Genomic DNA, 11,164 nt, shown 5'->3' on the forward strand with positions numbered 1-11,164 from the left:
CAATATCTCTGTATATTTAAGGAAAAAAAGTTGATGGAGGGAGAGAAATTTTTGGGGGGGTCCTGATCTCTGATTAAAACAACATGTAAATAATTATAAGGACTTACAATCTATGGAAGGAAGCATGCTGACAAACCTTCCCAGAGAGGTTCTTCATTAAACAAAACACAGCTCAGCTTTGCTTTATCTTTGCTGGGTGATCAGCTTGGTTAGGAAGGCAGGGTGTTTGGAAAAATAACAAGGCTTGGAGGCAACTTCTAGTTTTTCACTGTTGCGTGCATGTGTATGCATGTGCATGTGCGTGTGAATTTGAGAATGTTCTGTCCCAGAGCCCAACCAGTGGGACAATTTATGGGGGTATTGAGGGCAGGTCTTTATCACTTCCAGTGTCCTCTTTTCTATGGTGACTTCCTTGTGTTTTTAGTGTGTACACACACGTGGGACTAGAATGTACTTCACTGGCTGGTTCTGAATTTGGGCTGACTCTGATTGGCTCTGTGGTAGGCTGCTAATGATCACTACCCTCATTTCAGATGGTGTTGGCAAGGCGATAATGCAATTAACATCTCCCTGTTTGATAGAGAATGAGGTGAAGACAAGCTGACTTCAGGAACCTGATGATCACTGATAATTAGGAGAAACTCTTGAGGGGAATAGATTGGGTTATTTTAACAACTGCACCCGAATGTATTTGTACAGAGTCCAAGGCAGATAAATGCCCACCAGTCCGGTCCCTTTGGGGTTAGGGTGGGTACAGACATTCTGTGCTTTATTTTTAGCAAACACATATAGCTAATGTGGCTAAAACCACTGGTGGTGTTTCAGGAAATTTATTTAAAATTCAATTTGTACATCGTGACTTTAAGCACTACTTTTGGGGAAGTGTGTTTTGCATTATGCCATATCAGTTTGGGATTATGGACTCCGAGGGAATATGTATAATTTTTATGCACTATGTTTATTGGCACATTTGTGTTAATAGCCAATAAGATGATATTGCCATCTTAATACCGTGCGAGTCTCTGTGACTCTGTGGCTAATGAGTGGGGCCTCTGAGTACCTGACTAAGGAGGAGGAGAAGGGGGTGAGATAGGCTCGAGGTGTGGGGAATGATGTTGGAAATACAGATATTGGCCTGGCAGGTTGTGTTCCTGTAACACGGAAGAGAGATCCTGTAATGCAGAGAGGGAATCTGGGTCTAATCAGGGCACGAAACCACCAAGGAGGTGTTGACATGCTTGGACAGCAAAGTGACCTGCCTTTGGAGAGAAAAAACAATCCCAAAGATACTTAGTTCTCAATTAAATAAAGCTATCTCCTTCTGATTTGCTTCTGCTCCCGGGAACCAGGGATCTTGCTTTTTGCAGTAAATTTATGACTGCTCCTGGACAGATAACAAGATGTCGGACAGCTGACCCTCCAGCTTTGCTCCAGCTCCTCACCGTGCTGGTTTTCTAAGACATACCTCTCTCATTGAATTATTCATGGAAATGACACCAAGACCCAGTGCAACATTAGGAGTGTGTCTGTGTATTCATATGTGCTGTAAATATGACATTAATACAAACCATGTTCATTGGATAATTAAGACAACAAAGAAGCCCCTCAAAAATAAAAATAAAAACAAACCAGGGAATAGGGCATTTTTCTGCTTCAAGAAATGCTTATCAGTGATTAGGTTTCTGTGTCTCCTTATAGACAGCCAATAGAGATTTGAGGCTGGGACTCAGCCGTAGAAGTTAACGCCTTTGTCAAAGGGTAAGAGCCTAAACACAACAGTTAAGCAGATAGTGGACATTGTAACCTACATAATCCAGGTCCTGTCGTGATCGCCTTTTGTACCAAGCTAGGCTGAGAAAATGTGAAGCAATATTGATAGGCAACTTTCTAGGGAATCTGGGGAAGGGGGAAGCTGGCGGGTGACTTGGCTTCAGAATCCCTCATTCCTAGGATGTCATGGCACCATCTTGGCTAGGACATAATCAATCCTTTGACTAACTTCATCAGAGGAGTTTAAGTCTTTTGCCCCTGGTTAATGAACTTAGGCAGGTATTACTTCCATGTTCTTGTCTTTCATCACCTACAACACAGGCCATGGCACATAGTAGGACCTCAGTAAAAAGTTGTAGCTTTGTTGACTGAATTCAGTGGCTTTGGCTCCATGGGTTGCGTTGCCTGTGGGTAAGAGGCTGCAGGAACCCCTCCTTGCAGACCCTGAAACCAGGAAATTACATGACCGCTCTCTCTCCCCTCAGGGATCCAAGGATAACTTCTCTTCCTCGGTCCCCCTCCCACAGCTCAAATCAAGATATATTCTATGTGCTGTTGTGTTTACTTTTGCAGAAGGTGAGCCTTCATCTCTGAGAATCTGCCTCTTAATAAAGGAGCCTTGAAGACCAAGCTGTTTCCTGCCAAAAAGAGGGGCAGGAGATGGTGATAATTCAGTAGACAGGTGTGGCTGTAGGCTGCTATTTTGTAAACCCACCTCCATCCCAAGATTATAAAAAGTTCATCTAATTTTCACCAGTGGTTTTTTTTTTTTTTTTTTGAAGGAGGAGGAGGAGGAGAAAACAGGGAGCTGGCCCGTGGCCCTTTGATTAAGGTACCTGGATCCCACACGGCCAACCATGAGGTTCAAATCCTGGCCCTTGTGGCTTGGAATACACACTGGGCACGTGTGCTTGTGTGCCCTGAATTGCAACAGGATAGAGGAATGGAGAAGGTATCGTAGTTTGACAGCGCCTCATTAGGGAGGGCTTTCTTCCTCTTGCTCTCTGTCTCTCTACTGAGCCCATGTGCCATCTGACAAATAAAAGGAAGAGACAGGATCACAGTGGGAAGTAAGGGATGTGACTGCAGAAGAGGGAAGGAAACAGATTCTCCCCTACAGTTCTCGGAAGGAACTTAGGGCTACCAGCACCTTCATTTCAGACTTCTGACCTCCAGACCTGCAAGATCATGAATGTGTGTGTGTGTGTTTTTTTTTTTTTTTTTTTTGATGGCTGTAATAAGTGTGGGTAAGATAGACATTTTATTTTTTCCGGAAGATCTGTCTATGGCGATGTCATTTTTGGTCCTGCTGGACGGTGATGTTCACAGCTCCCACTGGTCAGTCACCTCCTTCCCTGTGGCCGACAAGAAGCTGAGATTCGTTAAATAAAATGTATAGGAGGCCATCGATTTAAACTGAGCTCTTTCACTAGATCCCAACAGACCAAGCCAAATGGAGTCACTTGTGTTGAAGTCCCACACCCTCAAGCCGAAACTAAGTTGTTTATCTGACCTTTTGAAAAATCAGGAGAGAGATAATAGTCAAATCCCCAAATAGGCCAGTTTTTGCTGGAGTGATAAGGAAGTCCCCTCTGCTTTAACCTTTACAAGGAAAGTAACTTTGAAGTGACCAATCTGCTTTTAGTTCCTTGTTTCTGCTTTCTTTAGCCTTTTCTTCTATAAACACTGCCTGCGTTGCAGACAGGAGTTCTCTGAACCTCTTCTGGTCTCTGAGTGCTGCCTGATTTGTGAATCATTCTTTGTTCAAATAAACTCTGTTAAATTATTTTTTCCTAAAGGTTTTCTTTTACCAGCTTCAAGAAAGCAATCCTGGGCCAGCAGGTGGCATGATAGTTAAGACAGCTGTTTCCCATATAGCCAATTGCATGGTTCGAATCCTGGACCTGGCAGCTTGAAAAACATACCAGGAATGTGTGCCTAAAAATCCCCAAAGGAGAAATGGAGGAGAAGGGATTGCGGAGTGACCATTCCCTGTGTGTGTGGGTGGGTGGGTTCTTTCTCACTTTCCTTCTCTCTCTGTCTCTCTCTGGTGAGACTATGTCCCTATGGCAAGTTGGAAAGAAAGAGAACGAGAGAAAGAAGAAAAAGGAAGAGAAGGAAAAGAAAGAAAGAAGGAAGAAAGAAAGAAAGAAAAAGAAAGAGAATTCCAGTTACAAAATGTGGCTTGGAGCTGGTGAGGTCTGGGTTTAAGTAGAAGTTCTACTACCAACCAGCTATGCTGCTCTGACGGCTTATCTAACCTCTCTGGGCCTCCTCATCTGGGAAATGCGGGTAACACTCCTCCCTTGGCTGGGGAACTTGCATGAGATCATAGGCACAGAGTGAGCACCCTGATCCCTGCCCACCAGAAGCTCTCCGTGAACACGGGGTGCTGCCGTGATTACAGACCCTTCGTACTCTCGCTCACTCAGCTGAGGGACCAATGTGGTCTAGGGTACCTATGTTGCCATCACCGTCACCTCATGACCTGTCCTCATTACCTCTTACATCCCCCAGCTTGGCTCCCCTTGTCTACTGCTGATGTCAATCACCTGACATCCTTAGGAGAACATAAATGGAGAGGTCACTCCTGTTTCTTTCTCCTTCCCCATCCTTTGTTTCTGGTCCTCGTGGAGATACTGGGTAGGGACTCAAGGCTGGGTTGAGAGTCAGGCTCTCCCCACTCACTATCCCAGCCTCCCTCCCTGCAGCTTTAGGACCTGCTGCTGCTACACAGTGTGGGCTCAGATGCCATCGACCAACCCACTTGCCACCTGCATGTGCCATCTCAGTGCACCTGCTCCTTTCACCAGAATGGCGTTGCCGTCTTCTGTGTCAGTTAAATCCAGGTCTCATAATGCTGCCTGCTCCGAGCAGCCTTCTTCACCTGCCTCCCCTGTCTTCTCACACTTACTGTCTGCTTCTTCTGCCTTTGTTCTACTGTTGGCCTTTGCTGGCTTTACGTAAGGTTTTTCTAGGTGGGGCCGAGCACTCCTTATACCTGAGCGCAGTGCCTGAAATGGGTGCATTGGCTGTAATAACAATAGTAACAATAACTATCATTTTTGAAGGCCTGATGGTATAGCAAAGTCAAGATTCCAACCTGGGAGCGGCTCCTTCAGAGCCTGACTGCCATAGAGTCACTGACATGGTGGCCGAAGTGACTGCCAGCTTCTTCCAGCCATCCACTCACTACCCAGCTCGTGTCCAGGCACTGCGTCAGCCCTCTTAGGTGAAACAGCCATTTTTGTTCCCATTATATAGATGAGACATACAGGCCGCGGCATAAAGGGTGGATGAAAAAGCAGAGGGAAGAGCCAGGGTGGGAAGGGAGGAGTTGAGAGTAAAGATGGGAGTTGTGACTCTCATCCCTCCCTGCAAATCTAACTTTTCACGAGCAATTAGGCAGGAATGACATCATGTCTTCCACTCGCCTCTCCCAGGTCTTTCTCTGCCCCGTCTGGCATCTCCCGATGGTGCTCCGGGCTGAAGCTCTGATAGCCAGAAGGAAACGCCAGCAGCCCCCTTTCTCTTCCCCACGGGCAGCCTTACTTTTGTAGATACTCCAAATTTCCCCCTTTTAAAAAATCTCCAATTTAATAACTGTACTTAGGTGTTTTTTTAGACCTCATAGTGTTTGCAACAACCGTTATAGCTCTATTATGATAATACAAGAAAGTTACATTATGAAATAAATGCATTTTAAGGTTTTTCCCTGGCAACATAATGTAAGGATCATTCTGCATGTTGGTACTAAAGAATCAAAAACAGTTTAGTGAGTGGATGTGAACACTGTTTCTTGTCATCCAGCTAATGGATCTACTGTAGTATTTGTGTTCCTCCCAGCCCTGCTGCCGTACATCAATGAAAAATTATGTTTTTTTCCTCCGTGCTACAACACCCGTCATCTTTATAGTCAACGCATTCCCCTTCAAGTCGTGCGGTGTAAAATGCCTACCATTTCTCGGCCCCTTTCCCTCCCCGTCATTTACCTGGTTCTCAGCAATCGAGGGTCAGTGCTTCCTCTTATTAATGGGCTGTGTAATAGAAATCAGCCCGCCCGTGTTACTCATGTGGAAGCCCGAGCAAACAGCGGCTGTTAGTGTGCAAAGGGCAGACAGGAAGCCTGGCTTTATTTTTTTAACCCTCTTTGTTTACTGGATCTCTGCAGTCAATCACAACCCCTCTTTGCATTTAAAGCAAGCCTGCCTGCCTCCTGCAAACAGCCAAGAGCGGAAGATGCACTAGCAGTTGAGACTGGGGGAGCTGGGACGCTGGTTTCATTGTAGAGACTGGTCCTGGTTCTCTATACATTTTACTCCCCCAGACAGCAAAGTTTTACTGACCTGAAAAGGCCAAGAAGAGCATCATTCGAAAGAGAATTATGTCTGTAGAGTCATGCGATTTTAGGGCTAGTAGGAGGTGGGGCTTGTCACGTCCAAGTATTACCCAGGGATGCTTTAGGTCTTTCTTATCATGCCTCAATCTGTAGCCAACATCTAGCCTAGAATGGCAAACCAGACACCTGCAGGGCCCAGGCAGAATGGGCTAGCCACTGCTACCCTGCCCCAGCTGACATGGGGATGTGACCCTGACCTCTGTTATTTACACAGAAGTGACAATATAGACTTTTTTATTTATTTATTTTTATTTATTTGTTTTTTAGAGAGATTTTTGCTATAAGCTGCATGTGCTTGTGGGAGAGAGAGAAAGCGAGAAATCACCCCTCAGGGGGATGGCCATGCTGCAACCCCTTCTCCTCCATTTTCCTCTCGGGATCTTGGACATGTACGCACACATGCCCTGCATGAGTTTAAGCTGCTGGGTCTGGGACTTGAGCTGCGGTTGACTATGTGGGAGTCCAGCGATGTAACCATTACACCATCTGCTGATCCCGATAGTATAGACTTTAACAAAACCTAAAACCTTCTGATATTTAGATATTGGGTAATTAAAGTGAAAAATTAATTGGTGTGTACCAAATCAAGCTAGGTCACAGACAGACTGTTGCTTTCCGTCTGTCCCCCTATCCCCCCTCTCCTACATCCCTGGTTTACTGTGTGTGACTTTAGGCATGGCCTCAGGGAAGGTGATGGGTGAAATGGTTTGAATGCCATCTCTTCTGTCCCTGATGAATGGGCTCATGGGCCTCGGAGCAGTCCGGAAGTGGGCAATGTGAAACTTCCCAGTTGCCAAGGGGTGGCTCCCATTCTCACGACAGCAGTGCCACCTGGAAGGACTTACGTAAGTGCACTCCTATGCCTCCATCCGGAATCCAGCTCCATGCAAATACTCCACCAAACAGTGGCTTTCCAGCCCCTGGTTTTGCTGGGAGCTCAGGGGGATATCAGAGGCTGTGTGAGCACTAGGTGAAGGTTCAGAAAGGAAGATTTGGATGAATCTCACCCATCGTTTACTAAGAGATGCTGCGATTGTGGGGCCTGTAGTTTGGCTTTTTTTGTCCTTGCTTGACTATCCGTATGGCTCTCCTTCCACAAACCATCCCGAGACCCTCAAAGGCAGGAGGCAGGGTCTGCTTTCCTGTTTCTTCCTGCTCAGTGCTTTGTCTAGGCTCTGCACCAGCAGATATTCGATGGACAGTGGGGCTTTCCTGGGGAGGTATGTGCTGATGAGCTGCTGGCATTAGACAGTAAGAGAGCGGGTGGAAGAGATCAGGCCTCTCTGAGCAAGCAGGCTGAGCGATCTGGCAGCGCCTTCCCAAGGCAGAGGTCATGTGTGTCCATGCAAAGGAGGTCAGGATGGAGACCCTGGCATTCAGGTCCTGAGAAGAGCCCACTGAGTGACCATGCCATATGATGTAAGGAGCTGCAGGCAGCAAACAACCTATTTTCAAAGCAATGTCCTCTGACCTGCCGCAGGATGACTGCGGTGTGCTGGCATAGTGGTTCCTGGGCTCTCCAGAGTCATTTCAAGGCCACTTGGGTGTCACAAAGTCAGTTTCTGCTGCTGTGTCAGCGTTCTTGATATTGACCTAGATGAGACCTGTGTGCACTGGGATTGAGGCTGGGAGTGTTGGGGTGCTGGGCCTCTGCAGGACAATGGCTACTGCCCAAAAGCATATGGGGACGCTGGGAGGATGAGGCTGGGCATGCGTGGGCAGTGGCTGCTGCAGGGCACAACAGTCATCTGGGTAGATGGGAAACCTGATGCTGAGCTCACACTGTGCTTCCTCCCAAGCTGCTCATGTCCCAGCAAAGTCCTGATGGAGTCCCAGAGCTAGTGACCGTTCCACTTCCAGGGCTTCTGTTTCCAAAGGCGGTGTCAGTGGCTGTTCAGCTGGGGTGTGCCGATTGGCTTTCTGGGTTCTGTGCGGGTGTCAGCCTTCAGTGGCTGATGACTGCATGGGGACCTGGCCTAATGGTTTTCTCTGGAACACTGAGCGGCACTGCTGTGGGTTGGCTTTCCCATTACCGGCTCCCAGCGCAATCAGGATGGACTCGCCGAGTAGGTCTTCACACAGAGCCGTGGTGCTCTGAGTACCAGGTAGGGCACTGGATGATATTGCTCTGGGACCTGGTGTTCATGTCCGGGCTTTCCCACCCATGCTTCCTTGGAACTCAGTGGGATTCCTTGGAAATGGCCAGCATCCTTCTCCCCACACACCTTTCTCTGCTTCCGCCTGTACACGACACCTCTCTTGTGAGGTCCCCTCCCTGTCTCCCAACTCACCTCCACTCCAGCACATTCTTGGAGCTTTGTGGATCTGCCAAGATGGGGCAGGAGTCAGTGAGGCAGGGCTCGTCCTGGCATTCCTCTCTGCTCAGGGACACTGTCTTTCTACCTGCGTGGTGGCAGTAGAGAGGGCAGGGGAAGGACTGCTCCCATGGAACGGTCCTTTGCTGAGAACAGTGGCACTGTGGAGGGGGTACCAACCTTGGGTCATGGCAGCGTTTGCCAATAGGAACTCAGAGGGACACAACCCTGCCTCCAAACCATGCCTATCGCACCGGTGAGCACGGGAAGGAGACATTTGCAAAGGTTTGGGAGTCTCACCCGACATTCTGCAAATTCCCCAAAAACAGTGCTGCTGAGCGTGGGTCTTTTAGTTTGGTTTCTTGTCCTTGCTTGACTCTGTACTGTTACAGCCCACGAGAGCTGTGCCCTCCTTAAGCACCCTCAAGGACAGGAAGCAAGACTTCAGCTCAGTGTGTTTTCACATGTGTCTCTGGTTTCCGTCGTCCTTTCTCTTTCATCCAACTGCCTGCTCGCCCTCATCATCCACACTTGTCACCCTTAGTGGGAAACAGAAGCAGCTGCTGCTCTTCCTTCCCTGGCAGTACAGACATGTGAGTGGCCCTGGAGGAGGACCCCATGTCCAGGTGATGCTGTAGGGAGCCCCAGGGCAGGAGTGAAAGAGAACAGCCCCACACCTGGGTTCATCTCCTTGGGCCCTGCACGAGTGGAGATTTGCCACCTGTCCTTAGAGAACTGCATGTCGCATGCCTGGCTGGCCCAGTCTGACCCTTTGGTCTGTGCTCTTCCAGACTGAAAATGTCTCTCGCTCTCCCCCAGAGACCCTGCTCAGCTGAGCGAGGCCTCAGTAAGAACCACTCGTGTCTCTGCTTCATCTTCTGGATGTGGGACAAGCCGCCGTTTTTGGAAAGCTTGAGCTGAGCTGAAAGCTCTATCCTTGGTGGTTTCTCTGTGAAGGACTCCTCCAAGCTGAGGAGGAAACCTCCAAAAGGGGAAGGTCTCGCTGTTCTAATATGGGGGCTCACAGGGCCCCCTTCAGCCCCACATTGATAATCCAGGTAACCCTGCCAGAGGCTCTTCCAAGGAGGACAGGACTTTGGGTCACTCAAGTATGGTGTAAGCTCACCTGCACTCACTGATTAGCTGGTCCAGGGTGGTGCTTTGGTCCCACCACGGCCTTGAGATTTCCTGGAAGTGACATCGGGATGTTTGTCCTGGGAAGCTGGGAGTCTGGGTTCTGGCTCCTACCAGAGAGCAAGTTTTTTTCCCTTTCAGGAGGTCTGTTGTTTGAGGGTTGACTCCGATGGCCCAAGGCAAATTCTTTCATCTTCCTTGGATGTCAGTGTCTTTTTGTCTTCATCATGATGAGAAAGATCTCTGGTACTGTGGGTAGAGGAGAAAGAGATACTTTTGTGCTTTGGAGAGTAAGATGAAACTCACAGTGCTGTCCATCATCAGGCTGCCATTACTGTGGGCTCGTGATCATGGGACTGATGTAGTCCTGAGTTCTCATCCCATGTGGTTCAGATCCATCTCTCTATCCACTGACTTACCCACTCACCTGCCCTCCACTCATCTATTCAGCCATCCACCTATCTACCACTGTTTTTTGTTTGTTTTGTTCTGTTTTTTTAGAGAGAGACTTTTGCTACAGGCATGTGCTCTTACCAGAGAGACAGAGAGATGGAAAGCGAGAAATTACCCCCTGGAGGCATGGCCACACCACAATCCCTTCTCCTCTTGGGATCTTGGTATTGCATGCACGTGCATCCGGCATGAGTTTTAAGCCACAGGATCCAGGACTCGAACCATGGTTGACTGCATGGGAGTCCAACAACATAACCATTACTCCATCTACTGGCCCCTCTATCCATTGTTAATAGTATTAACCACTATGTAGGGCTGTGAAGATGACTGTAATCATGTCTCTGCCCTCAGAGATGGGGGCTCACAATGATGTGCTTATTTTACCTGGTTCCCTACTCAGATTCTGAGTCTTGTAGGATGGAGGAGAGACATCAAGTTTCCCAGCTTTTAAAGCCCAGGCAAGCATGGTGAGTGCTCAGAGGAGAGACAGAGATCAATATTGGCTGGAGGGTTGAAGGCTTTAAGAGGTAACATTTGAACTGACTCTTGACACCTGCTTGATGATGTGAACATAGTGATGGTGAGTCAGGAGTATGTATGTGTGTGTGTGTTTTCTGTTCAGTAGAAGGTCCAGAGATGGGGATTTGTGGATGTCTCTCCTCAGGGTCTGCTTTTAGGGGAAGAGGCTAGGTTTTCTATTTTTTAATTTTTTTTTTTACTTTTTTTTTTTTTTGGAGAGATTTTTGCTATAGGGCGCGTGCGCTCGCCAGACAGACAGAGAGAGACAGAGACAGAAAGTGAGAAATCACCCCCTGGGGGGATGGTCACGCCACAATCCCTTCTCCTCCATTCTCCTCTCGGGATCTTGGGCACACACGCACACGCGCCCGGCGTGAGTTTTAAGCCACCGGGTCCAGGACGCGAACCACGATCGACTACGTGGGAGTCCAGTGACATAGCCATTACACTAACTGCTGGTTCCCGGGAAGAAGCTAGGTTTTGACTCGCTCTTTTCTCCAGCAGCGCCTAGCCTTCTTCTTCTTCTTTTTTTTTTTTTTTTAGACACAAGTTTTGTTTTTTTTTAAACCCCTAC

This window comes from Tupaia chinensis, unplaced genomic scaffold, assembly GCF_000334495.1.
Source record: "Tupaia chinensis unplaced genomic scaffold, TupChi_1.0 Scaffold145396_1, whole genome shotgun sequence".
In the NCBI taxonomy this organism is placed as follows: Eukaryota; Metazoa; Chordata; class Mammalia; order Scandentia; family Tupaiidae; genus Tupaia; species Tupaia belangeri.